General features: G+C 38.2%; 1 protein-coding gene across 2 annotated transcripts in view; it reads right to left on the bottom strand.

Annotated features, from left to right (window-relative positions):
- LDAH (lipid droplet associated hydrolase) overlaps positions 1-13,967 on the bottom strand; it is a 117,590-nt gene that overhangs the window by 84,583 nt on the left and 19,040 nt on the right. The gene's annotated exons all lie outside the window — the stretch shown is intronic.

Raw genomic sequence — 13,967 nt, 5'->3', positions numbered from 1 at the left:
TCTGATGTACCCATAGGCTGCAATATGCAAAAGACTCCTGCCATACTCCCTGTTTTTCTCTGTAACACATGACATTTCACCCAGCTATTCTACATTAAGCTCAAAGTCTTTCCATTTTTAATTTGAAGACGGGAATCCACTGCTTCCTTTTCCGATCTGTTCCACCCACAGCTAACACAAAACAGTACAGAACAACCAAGAGTGCAGAGGTGGAACTTAGAGCTATTTTAGGAGGTAAATATTCTCCATTTCTATATACTGCAGATACAGGCTTCAAAGAACTAGAACTACTACTCTTTAGTCACCCATATAAGTAGAAATACAAACATGACTTATAAAGATGCATTTGCCTACCTCTCACTTTCAAGCATTTTCCTGTTAATGCTTTTTCCATCAAATCAAGATTTTTAAATGCCATCTGCTTTCTCAATAAGACACTTAGGCAGTGGAGAGAGAACAACTTCTATAAACAGAATATTTACCCGGAAATCACTTCTAAAGAATAACCTTTATCCTGATTTCACATTATTTCCTATACAATGCATCACAAAGTCAAACTTGGCCTGTCTTAAAATGAAATACTAATATTTGAGATGCTGCACTTCCACAAGAGAAATTATTCAGATCTGATAAATTTAAACTTATATATAGTGCACTATCAGTGCAACTCCATCAGTTTAATTATGAATGGAAAACAACAAACACATCATGCTCACGTAAAGAGTCACAGACCATAGCCATTCCTCACAAGCAATGACAGCTTTTATGGCTTACAAATTGCTAAGCATTTTGAATTCTTCAGCAACAGAACACATTCATCTCAAATGGAAACCACAGGTAAGAGAACACAAGCATTAGATAGCCCAATGGAAAAAATGTTCCAGGTTAGAAATGAAGATAGCCACCAAAACAAGAAAGAAGCCTTCTCTGCAGAAAAAATGTAAGTCAAAAATATATACAGCTTGCTCAAAAGAAATTGAGACTAAAACATAAAACTAAGTAATTTTTAGCAGTTCTGGAAGGGATAGCTGGATTGAGAAAGATTTATTTAAGCAGTATATAGTAAAAGCCAAGAGTGGCAGGGAGTGAATGAAAAATTGCCATGTAACTAAAGCCAGCCATCCCAAACAATGACAAGGTTTCTTGCACCTTGCTTAGAAACAAGCATTTGGGTTCCATGCACTGTCCTGTGAGATGTTCCCAGTGCTTCCAGTGGTGTCTCCAGGAGCCTGAACATCCCTGGGAGCAGCGGCTGGCACTGAGCTCTGGTGCTTTATGCACTTCTCTAGCAGTTGCTTTTTGCTTGCTCTGGGACCTCAGCAGGACCATAAAGTATAAAGGCAGCTACATGAATACAAGAAGGGAAATACACAGCCAGCAGTGGGTTTACAGAGAACTTTAAGGAACTGGAAAATATGCCAGCAATTACCACAAATGTAATTTTAGAAATAACCCACAGTTTCAGAATGAAGGGTATGCTGCAGTATTTACACTATAGTCTCCTGCATGAAAAAACAAATGCAGCTTCTAAAAAGAAAAATAAAATAAAAAGAGCAGCTGTAAATCAAATTTGAAATCCAGGGGTGCACAGCAGGACACATGAAAATCATTTTTGTGGTGATGATTCTCACTGCCTCTTCACAGAGCTGCCAAAGCTCCCAGCTCCAACTTGAAGAGCCTCAGTGACAAGTTCCTTGCTCAAGGAAACTTAATCTGCCTTTGGCATCTGACCAGCCACCATGGAAGAAGATGCAACTCCCCTATGTTAATGAATGGAAAGCAGCCCACGCAGATGTCAGAAGAATTTAAATGGAGCATGCAAAACACACAATGATGTTCTCACACTTGGGAGAAAACTGCAGAATCTGACACCGTGGCTGGTGAACAGGCCTTAAAAGGCAACACACAGGTCTCTCTGACATGCAAGGTCAAGGGATTTCATATAAAACATGTCAAATAACATTTGAGTGACCATCATAAACTCATGTCAATGAAGCTTTCACCTGTTTGCACATCTCAGGGTCTGGCATTCTTCGTCCTGTATCCCTTCATAGTCTCTACTCTAGGGGAGCAGCATCAGCCAAGGAGCAAAACATTACAAGGACGTTATACAGAAACACATGTGAAAACTCTGTTTGATCCTCTCTAACTCTGGAATAGTGAATTTGGCTGGAAAGCACTGTAAGATATTTGCTTGGGTTGTGAAAATAGGGAATCTCAGAAGGATTCAGCCAGGTGTCTGTAACACAGCTTATTAGATAGGTTTTTCAAGAACATTTCACATTTTTTCCCTATATATACCTACACACATACACTGTTATTAGTTTGACACAGCTATAAAACTTACATATAGGATTTTATAATACACATTCTTTGTATTATATTTTGCAAAGCCAATAAGCTTGTCTGTTGTTCCCTAATGCTGCTTCACTTTTAGGATAAATGTAGGTTCATTCACCTCTAAAGAAATCCCACAGACAGTCTGATAAACCTGAATTAACCTAACACAGCTGTTTTTGCCCGAGTGACAAGAATGCCTGAAGCTTGTGAATTAAAATTACCAGCTAAAAATTGTGACAGTATATGCTGGTTTTGCCATGGCAATAATTAACAGCATCTATCCAGGCAGATAAGATATGAAGTACAAAATGCTGATTTCATCCACTGCAAACCTACTGAACTTTGTAATTAAGCAATCAATATTGCAAGGGTTATAAAGTCCACAGATGTACTTCAAAATTACTTCTGCCATCTCAACCAAAAGAGGTACATAAATACAAAAGAAGCCTTGATTTTTATTTTTTAATGTGTCTGTAAACTAATGTTTCTTGGAAGGGAGTTAAGACTGAGACATAAAACTGAAATAGAGTTCTCAATGGAATAGCCAATTTTTCACACTTTTCAATAGCAGAACCCCGAATTTTCTAGTGCTTACAATTAAATAATTTTTGTGTGTTGTTTTCCCCATAGTAAATGAAAAATTAAAACATTTAGTTAGATCTCCTAGTACACACCTACACATACACAGTCTCTTAAGCAGATGAAGATAGATAAAAACTACTTTTAATACCCCAGAGGTGGTTGGTCTGACCCAAACCATCCTACAACCAATGCTGGCTGTTCTGTGCTGGGTCTAGAATTCCCAGTGGGAATTTTTCAGCCAGCTTCGTGGTCTGAAGCAGCATTGGACCAGAAGAAAACAAACCTCCTAAAAGAAAGAGGGAGAACAAAGGAAGTGCATGAAGAGGAACACGAGACTTGATGTCAAATGGGTTCACAAGAAAGCCTATGAAACATCTGAATAACACAGTTCTGATGAGACAACAGCAGCAGGAAAAAGACAAAGATGGGAAAAAAATAATTCAAACCCAAGATAACCACAAATTATTTGTTTTGTGCAGATACACAGCTCTGAAGATTTGATCAGTTTTGAATTGTATACAAGGATAAAGGAACCAATACACTCAAAAGGCACCAAAAATAATATTTTCAAACCTGTATCAGATTTTCCTATATTGTACCACTGGTAAGAATTAAAAAAAAATAAGAAAACACATAGGTTTGGGTGCGTTGGGGTTATTAGTTTTGGCTATTGCTTGTTTTGTTTTATCAAGGTAGTAACAGACAGGAAATAAATGGCAAGAGAGAGCACCAAGACAGTTAATTTCAGAAAAACAGACTGAAAATGTGTTTCTGCAATTTTTGTGTATTGAAACTTCAAGAATGTTGCATTTGAAACCAACAATCTAAGGTGATTTAGAGAACTAATTTTGCATTTGCATCTGCCTTGGGTCTTCAGAAATGCAAGATAAAAGAACAAACTGTTCTGAACATGGATAAACCAAGATTTACCAACACACATCCTTAGGAACAGACTCTTTGCATTGACACCACTGTTTTTCTGACTGAGGAAAAAGGCCCTGTAGGTGGGGTATTAATACTGGTCCTAAGTAGATGCTCCATGAAGACTTCAACTGAAACACTTTTTTCAGGAAAACATAAAAACACAAATCACTTCACAAGCACATTTATTCACCCATTCAAGATCTATTGCCAAGAGCTTCTGCCTCTTAAGAGAAGGCTGTGACAATGGATAAAAAATATCTAAAACTTAGAGATGGAAGGCAGTATTTATGTATCACTATGTATTTACTTATTCCTATGAGAATTTTTTAATCCAAGTAGGATAATCAAGGTTTGTTTTCAGAAAGGGAAATCAGGACAATGAACAAAATCTCCCCTCATGCCCATAACAGAAAAACAAGAGCAAGAGTTATGACTGAGTTTCTGGTCATACTGTTTTCCATAATCCAGATATTGAACATAATGGGTCATATTTATTTCTAGTACTGATTCAGTGATCCATAAGAGTTACTATCAGACAGAAATAAGATCATGTGTTAACTAGAATCTGAAAGAGGATTTTTTAGTTTTCATTCTTTTCAGATACAACTAAGTCAAAATGTTTAATATCAAGGCAAATTTGTAGTAGCTCAGGTATTTCTGGTATCAGCTCCCAGAAAGTAAGTACATTATACACTACTGCTGTAGCTTTAAATGTTTTAAATCCTTTGTTTGTACATAATGCACATGGAAACACTGGATTTCCTTCATAGGTAAGTCCTTCACTACGCAATTTCTTCTTCCCTCCCACCTCAGACATCCCATGAAGAGAAACAGATCTTTTTTAAAATTTTCAAATCAAACAAAATACCCTAGAACACAACTTTTCCATAACTCTGGCCAACTCAAGCCACTGCATGCTGCAGGAGAGGGATCACTTCCTCCCCTGATGCTGCTCACACAGCCAGGCAGGAAGGATCCATGCTGAAAATGCCTCATTAGTAGGGAGAGGACACCAAAAGAAGGCTGTGGATTGAGAAATTTCAGTAAGTCACTTCAGTAAGTCCCATCTGCCACCCAGATTTAGTGGAGGGAAGTACTGTCAAACACAGCTGGACATTCAACCATCCTGTCATTACTCTGCCTTCTCAAACTTAACAAGCTCAACTGTGCCAAGCCCCCATCAGAGTTACTTCTGGAGCACTGGGAAATTAAAAAAATGGCATATTCCAAGTCTAGATCTGACATACAGGCTCCTCTCGGCATGAGGAAGTTTTTATTTTTAATGAAAGACTATGTTTTTTTCTGTTCTAAAGACAATGGAAGCTCGTGGGCTGACCCAGTAAACAAAGCTCAACTGTCAGCATATTTTAAAATATTAGTCACAAACAAGTAGTCCAGAAGCAGCAAAAATATAGAAGAACAGTGTCCTAAGAATTTAATTTTTTAATATATAATGTGGGATAGAACACACACCTTTCCTTCAGGGGGTACTCTACCAGCATGCATGCCTTCCAGCCAAGCTTTTATTTTGCTATCCTTTGGCATCCACTATGTCTCAGAAAAAGCCTAGGGAAAATTCACTAACATATTCAAAGTTTTGTGTGGACTGAAAACAGAAATCAAATAGGTACAGACAAATTAGTATTATCTATTACAAATAATGTCCTCAGGAAGTCAAACTATTTACCTCAGTAAGTGAAGGGGAGGTTCATGTGATACTTATTCACATTTTATAAAGAAGAAACAAACCAAATAATCAGTGGCTAATAATACTTTAATTTTCATGCACAAACAACTCCAGCTTACAGTATCTTACATGCATGATCACCTGAGGAAATTACAAGGCTGATCTTGTAATTAAGTCATGAATATTTGCATTAGAGCTAAAGAAATGGCTAGGAAAGTTGGGAGGAGTAGCTTTGGAAATATCAGGTAGATATGGGTGGGTCGTTTCTTGATTTGTGTGTGTTTTTGTGTATGCTTTTGCTGCTGTGCAAAGTGCACATACACAAAATATAATGACATACACCCCATACAAGCACAAGAATAAAAACTGTTTTCCAGTGTTTATGTCTCACTGAAATAAAAAAACTGTGCTGTTACTTCCTTACCTGCTGATAAGAAGACCAATCATAGAGAAAAGGAAAAACATTTTATCTTACTCTATATACTTCTACCTGGATTGTTATGTGGCACAAACCTTGAACTCAACAGTGTAGTCTGTTCTCAGTGATGACTTTTGCATCCCCCATACCAGTTACTGGAGAGTAGGAAAGCCAATTCTTTTACTCAGAAAAAAGGAAAAAGTTCATCTCAATGTAAAATACAAATTCTCGATGTCAGAATCTGAGAACTCAGGGTCAAATGTAAAGAGCTGGCAGCTTCAGCTGGAGCTGCAGTGGAAACAAAAGCAGAAGGCTCAAGGGAGAGGCATTCTCAGAGAATCACTACCACCTGGAGAGGCTGGTGGGGCACCAGCTCCTGTCAAGGTCTCCAGACAGAGCATGTGAACTCATGTATGTGCTGAGTGCTGGGGACTGACACCATAATTTAACAACAGAAAGTTCTGTGACAAATCCAGCTGAAGGAACTCCCACCTTCCCCCCTGACTATCATTCCCACCCTCCTACCACAGCTCACCAGCCCCTGAATTACACTGGCACAGCTCTGTGGGGGCCCTGCTGTGAACCCAAACAGGGAACTGTTCCAGCTGTAAAAAGACCCCAGAAATAAATGTATGTATTTATTTAATTCACAGCATGATCTCTCAAAGTATTGTTCTGGCATAACTGAGGGGTGGAATGGCACAGCATGGTGGGAAAAGGAATACCCTATGCCAGTATTGTTGACAAACATTTTGAATTGCAAAATAATGGCCTCAGGAAGTTTTTTAAGTGCTCCAAGCAATAATCTCTTGGATTTCCATTGTCTGGTGAGTATTAATGAACACTCTACAAATAGTTTCTAACTTCCACACTACTTTACACTCAGGAACATCTGCTTTACACCTAACATCATGGTTCTAACAACTGTGTGAAGGCAAGAGCCATATGAATGGCCAGTCTCCTCAATAGCTACCCACATCTAAAGAGAGGTTCAATTGCCAAAGTGTTACCTGCTAATCAAAGCAGGTAATGGTAGAGACTTTCCAGGAAAATTCTAATTATGTTATACTGATCATGTAAGATTATAATACAGAGAGGTGGAGTACAGAGAAAGACATTCTTGAAAATTTTAGGAACACCAGGTAGTTTTCTCTGAGCCAGTGCAATGAGCAGCCCAGCAGGCAAATAACACATTCAAAGATCAAGTGGTTGCTTCAATCCCTATGCTGCAGGTGAGGCCATGATAAAAGAGCACAGCATTTCTCTTCCTCTCTTCAGGAAAGCACTGCAGATTCACAGCCATCCTCTCCACACAGTAAGGAACAATGTTTTATAGTAAATAATCCAGTATAGTATCTGCAGAACTAAGTTTAATTTCAAGCACTGCAAATATCACAGAATGGATGAATGCTACTGCTAAGATAAAATGTAAAAGAGAAATTGTTCCTAAATAGAGTATTTGTGCACACACAGAAGGAATTCTGCTCAGCTGTTTGGATATGAACAGCATATAATAAGGACACAAATCAGATGCAAAAGTCAGACTTTTTTTGGTTCCTGCTGATCAGCCACATGTGACTCAAGTGTGCCAGCTGGACTAGCTGCCATTCTGAGCTCCATAACCCCCCAAGTGCCTTGTCAAGAGAGCCAAGACTCCAATCAAACAAGATTTTTTAGTTGATTCCCTGGACCAGATGTGCAAAATAGCAACATCTTCACTTTTGAACATCTAAAATTTCCTTTTTCTCTGCTCCATTGTTTCAGCTGAGGATGGACAACAGAAGCACTACTCTCTTTGGGATGGCATGATCAAAATGAGGAAAGGCAACAGGACTCATGAAAACTTGTACCTTACACTAGTAGGGGTAGGTAAAGATAAACACATAAAGTACAATGTTAATATCATGGAAAACATCCACATAAGAAACAACCTCAGCTTTAGATCACCAGAAATATGTGACACAGGATTAAGAAAGTGTTATTGTATGAACAGGGGACCTCTGGAGCTTTTTTCAACATAAGTACTAGTGTGCTTACACTTTCAGAATTTCACCTAAAATTCTCATTGCATGTAGAAGCATTACTTAATTCAACCCCCCAAATCCAAAGTTAAATGAATGATTCCTTTAAAAAAAGACCTGAAGTACTTTTATGTGATGAGTTATTTTCCTTAATGTCCTCTGGCTATTTATTGCTGTACATTGGAGGTGATACCTGCCCTGGCACAAGAATTTTTCACAGTGAGTAAGAGTGGAGCTGCCCATGAAGCTGGTCAATGATTTAAACATTCCAGGGAGGAAGTATTTGTTGTCTCACTCTATGCAGCTGTGCTTCGATGTTAATTTATTTACTTGGTGTTAGCTGTGAATGCTAGCTTAGAAGCTTAGGTTATTGTATAATTACAAATACTGTAAATGTGAATGAAGTTTTTTTTGGTGCTTTGGGACACAATTTGTGAGGATGACTGGCCATATACTGAGAAGAAACCCAATGGAAAGGTGGGAACAGAAGCCCCTGCACTCCAATCTTATATTCTCTGCTCTAATTTAACTTGCTTTATCTCACTCCTCCTAATGCAGGTAAAAGGCATTTGTATGACCCTCAACAACTAACATAACTGGTTAATCACTGTAACATGGTCTTATAAAACTACTGATTTTCTTTTTTTTCCTGATAATAATACAGTAGAGAATCAGTCAATGCTTACCTGTGCATTCAGAGGAGAACGTGAAGCCTGTAGTATGATATATCTGGCAACTATAGCAATAACTTTGCCAAAACACCCTTTTTTTTTTTTCTAATCTTTAGAACAGCTCCCTCTTCTGGCATCCTCTGCTTATACTGTATTAAAGTAGCATACTTCATTCCTTACCAATTTTTAATTCTATTTGGTTCCCAACACTTAACAAACACAGTTTCATTGTTAAAGGTTTTCACTGTTCAGTACAGCTGTGAAGCAAAATACAGTTTTTGAAAGGATGACTAATTCTTATCAAGTATTTATCTAAGATTATCCATAGATTTTACTACCTTTTGAAGTATCCCAATAACAACCAAGACCAGAATCCACACATGGTCAAGGAGCCTGGATGGCCAGTTCAGGGGTCACATTTGCAGGATCATTGAATTTGGAAGGGATCATCTAAGATGTGAGTCCAGCTCCTCCCTGCTCATGCAGAGTCAGAGGAGGCTGCACACACAGTGAAGTTTTTATTACCTTCACAGCTGGAGATTCACATCTCAGGGCAGCCACCTAACCCCCCAGTAGGCAGAAATGCTCAGGGTGCCATCCCTACCCTCTGGTTCTACAAACTACCCAGAAATTTATGCTCCTTCCTTCGGCATCTGAATTAGCTGTTTAATCAGGCTGGATGAAATTGGGCCTTAGAGTCCCTTTCTGAACCAGGTGTCATGTCATGGACTCAGTTTGACCACCCCCTCACCTCCCCCCGCCAAAAAAACCCCAACAAACCACCAAGAAAAAGTAAACAAACAAACAACCAAACAAAAAAAACCCCAAACCAAACTTCCTAAGAGTTCCTCTCATAATCCTGCCGGTAAGTGACAAAACTGCAGAGAACACATGAGGACAGACTTTTTTTCCTGGATGATCCTCCGGTACTATTCTTCCAAATAAGAACAACCAACCACAAAACTAGAAAGAGGAAAAAACTGCCTAATGCATTCAGACAGAACAGGTTCTCAACTTTGTTCACAGAATTGCTGCTGGAGCTCAGTCAGTGCCTTTAGGCACAAAATATACATGACCCAGAGCACCCCTTGCCCAGGAGGTAAGAAATCTATTTTCCTCCTAATATGTCTCTCCATTGCCAGCAACATTCCCTTTTCTCCAGCTGCATTTCAAAGGCAAATCATGGACACTGCTATGTGCTGGGGGAGGAGACCCTGGCTGCTGACTTGGAAAGTAGTGTCTGAGAAGATAAAGCACCTTCCCCGAGTAACTTCATGGTCTTGACTCCAAAATCAGATTTTGCCTCACATAAACAGTCTGACCCATCCACATGAGGTGCCAAGATTCCATGCAGGATTCCAGATTATATCCTGGCTAAGGTTGCCAAAAGCTACACACTGCAAGCTCACCTGCTGATACTGAGAGTCCTTACTACATCTACTTCAGTTGTTGCAGACCAAGTTATAACGGGAAGATTTTGTACCAACAAGGGCATTCAATCACATAAATTTTGTATAAATCAATGCCCATTCTAAAACCAAATTGAAGAGAATTAAACATGCTTTACACAGTTTGCTGAATGAGGAAATAGATGCTTTTACCCCTTGGTCTCAGTGGTGACAGTAGACCCTCCTGAAGAACAATTCATTCCAGTAACTGCTGCGCAGAGTGAAAAATTAATAACTTTCAAGAAGCTGGTTTGGTGAGAGCCAAAGAAACAAAATACAAAGAAACTAAGCTTTAGGACTATACAATTAGTTTTATTGAGAAGTATTATAACATAGTGATTCTTATTATAACTTTCCTTATGCAAGTGTTGAGGGTGATGACTGTTAAGTAAAACAGCAGGTGAAGACAAAGCCAGATAAGGTACAGAAAGCTTTTTAGAGTCCCTATGTTACAGTTAAAAATGGCAATTTAAAGATTTTAAAACTAACAGGAACTCTCATCTCAAGAGAGAGAATACTAAAGACTTGTCATAATCCAGACAAATTGTTTGTACTGCTTTCACTGCTAAAAAATAGTTCAGCAGTCTTCAAGTGAAGCAGTGTTGTTGATATAAGTACATGTAACTACTCCTAAGAGATGAGAATCCAAATATGCAATTTATGTTGTGCATACTCAATTCTTGACTCAGAGAATTAGTTCAGAAGAAATATCTTTATACTTGAAAAAAGTGTGTGTTTAGGTCCTCATAGCCCTTAAACATCACCAAGTGACAGCATGAGTTGGTAAAACAGTAACATTATCCAAAAACCCAGCAGTGATTCAACTGCAAACAGGCAGATCAAGAAACTTGGCAAAGCACAGGGAGTACTCTGAATGCAGGCCAGAGAACCAGATTCTGAAATTATTTCTGTATATTAATGAATGAAACTTGTGTAACATGATTTACCACCAAAAAAAACCTATTTACATTATATATGTTTACCAAGTACAAGACTGTAAATTGCAAAATTGCCTTGTTTACAGCAACGGTAACACAAATTAGGAAGCCCGAAACAAAGGTATCCCAATGTACCCCTGCAATGAAATGCAAGAAAAACTTTGATGAAAAGCAAAATGTCATCAGCTAAACAGCACAGTGGTTTTAAAATTTGTAGAGTATTTATTTACAAGACTAAATGTTTCATAAATACACAGGCACAAATAGATACTACTAAAACAGAAAAAAATTCCATTACACTTTGTGAATTATGTTTTTCAATGAACACAAGACATGTTAAATATTGCTGTAGCAGATTTTGTATTTCACTGCTAATTTTAAACTAAACAAACATTGTAAAAGTGAAAACAGTCCTTTAGGACACAAGAGGAAAACCAGTAATTCCTGTCCTTTTCATGACATCTACACATCCAGAAAACCATGTACCTGATCCTCCATCTGTACACACTTAATGTTACTCTCATGAGTAAATCTCATCAATTTTAACAGAAAAGAATTTATCTTCAGAAAGTCAAACAAGTATATGCATATATTCTAGACTGAGGAAAAATTAAACTTTCTACACTTTAGTAGACACATTATTACTCCTATTCAGAGGTTTTGTGGACACAAGACTAAATGCTTCATGAAACAAAGTGTGTATTAAACATTTCAATTAATACAGTAAAGCTTTATTAAAATTATAAGTTCACTCGCACTGCCACTAACAAAAAAAAAATTAGCTTGTTGCAGTTAAATGAGATTAAACCCTGCTGCATGCTCTGTTTTTCAACTGCTTCAAGCACAGTGAGCTATCAGCTCTCAAGAGGCAGAATCCTGTTTCATTTTAAGTCATTGATTTCAGAGTAGAAGAATGTTTTGGAGGTGCTTTTTTTAAAGAGTGAGGAGAGGGAGAAAGCTAAGTTGGACCCAAGAGGAATCCTCTCTGTTCTGAAGTAACCTGATTAAAACACAAACCAAAAATAAATACACACAGGATTTATTCTCAAATCTCCTGCAACAATTCAATTCCAACAGAAGCTGAGAATTTTGTCACCTTTCTCAATACCCACCCACAACTCTGTTTGGTTTGACCATGTGTTAACAAAATCATATGCCTGAATTTCACTAAGACTGGAAAAGTATGTACCAGAGCAGTTTAATACACAGAACAGAGTAACAAATGCAGCAGGACCAACCACCTTCAGTTCAGATCACTCAACACTTGCCTGTGCATGCTCTCTTTTTTTAAAGTCAGAGCTGCCCTTGTCTGAATATTGCTTTCCTTGACTTGCTTTCCTTGGCTTTCCTTGACAGTACCAAGCTGTCCTTTTGCCCCTCTTTCCCTCATTCCATAAAGAATCTCAACCATGGATACATGCCTTTCAAGTGTGAAAATGGCTGGACTCCAGAAGGGCTCCACATTTAATACTCAGGAAGTCACAAAAGCACAAAGGAAATGCTATCTAATCCTGATTTTTAGGTACATGAACACATTGACCAAATGTCCATATCTCTCCTAAGGCTGTGTTTTTTGCACTGTAGATAAGCGTTTCCTTGAAGGCTAAAAATGAGGCATGCAACAGTAGCAAAAAAGCCTCACCACTTGTTTTATGAGAAGCAAAACTGCACTTTGTTATGCCAGGTCCCACTAAGCTCCCTGACAGCCACAGCAAGAAGCTTGGGTAACTTTATTCACTACTGAATTTGGGCACCTAAAGTGAAGAGAGCATTATAGTGGTTGCTGAGGTCTTAAATTGTTTTTGCAGTGAGAGAAGTTCCAGCTTATTACCAACATAATTCCGAAATAAGAGCAAAACCATAAATCAGCTGCTTGCAAAAGCCTGAAGACCGTGACAGAAGTACACTGAATATTTCACTGATGTCTATTTCTGAGCATCTATCTTAAGATGTTATTAAGGAGTCTTCACAGAACTGTTCTGCAAGAAATCAGCTCCGTGTAGCCCTGCCACTACATTTTTTTGCATTAAAGGTTTCCTATGATGAATATGGAGACCATGCAATGAATGTGACTTGGTACATTTTGAACAGAATAATTACATGCCTTGCAGAGGTACCATGCCTTGGATGCTAATGTTTGACTTTTGTGCTCCTCTCCGACATATCTTTCCACTGATATAATCTAGCTTTACAGATTTATCTTTGTTACAGCCTCTACTATCACCCCAAACAGAAAGTATCAGTCTGAAGACAGATGAAAGCTCCAGAACTTGTGGGGAAAAGGAACTCTAAACTTAGCTGTTCAATTAAACCTTCCACAAGTGAGAGAAAGCAGCAATTGAAAAGCATGAAATCAGGCTTGTACCTCCAGAGAGGTACTGAAGAGATACTGCATAGTGTATTTGGTTTAAAAGGTTTTTCCTCACAAAACAGGAACAAGATGTACTCATATATGGCTTCTTTTCAGTTAGGAAAAGAATTTGAACTTCACTGTCACTGGCTTAAGAAGTTACTATTCAGCTCCTGGAGGCAAAGGCATAAAACCACTGTGCCCAAGGAAACGAACATAAAATATTCCAAATGTTCCAATGGACCTTCCAAATCATTGGAAAAAAAACCCTGAAAAATTGGACCTGTGTTCTCTTTCACCACTAAAGACCAAGCCACACACAGTCACATAAATAGCCACTAGGTACACTAACAGTGAACCAAAGTTGTGGATACTCAGAAAAGTCATTATTTGTACTACTCATTCTGGGAGAAATAACAACAGTATCCAGAACATCCAAATAAACAACAGAAAGCATTAGAAATCTGCAAACTGTAAGGTGGTCAAAGAGTCACAGCTTGAGTGGGTTCAAGCTTTACTTTTGCTAAGATCAGGATTCCTACAGTTCATTAGTAGACTTCAACAAACTTAGAATTTCTCCATTAATTT

The sequence above is a fragment of the Molothrus aeneus genome, chromosome 3 (genome assembly GCF_037042795.1).
Source record: "Molothrus aeneus isolate 106 chromosome 3, BPBGC_Maene_1.0, whole genome shotgun sequence".
Taxonomy (NCBI): domain Eukaryota; kingdom Metazoa; phylum Chordata; class Aves; order Passeriformes; family Icteridae; genus Molothrus; species Molothrus aeneus.
The sequence above is the reverse complement of the archived record's forward strand: the minus strand, read 5'-3'. Positions and strand labels throughout refer to the sequence as shown.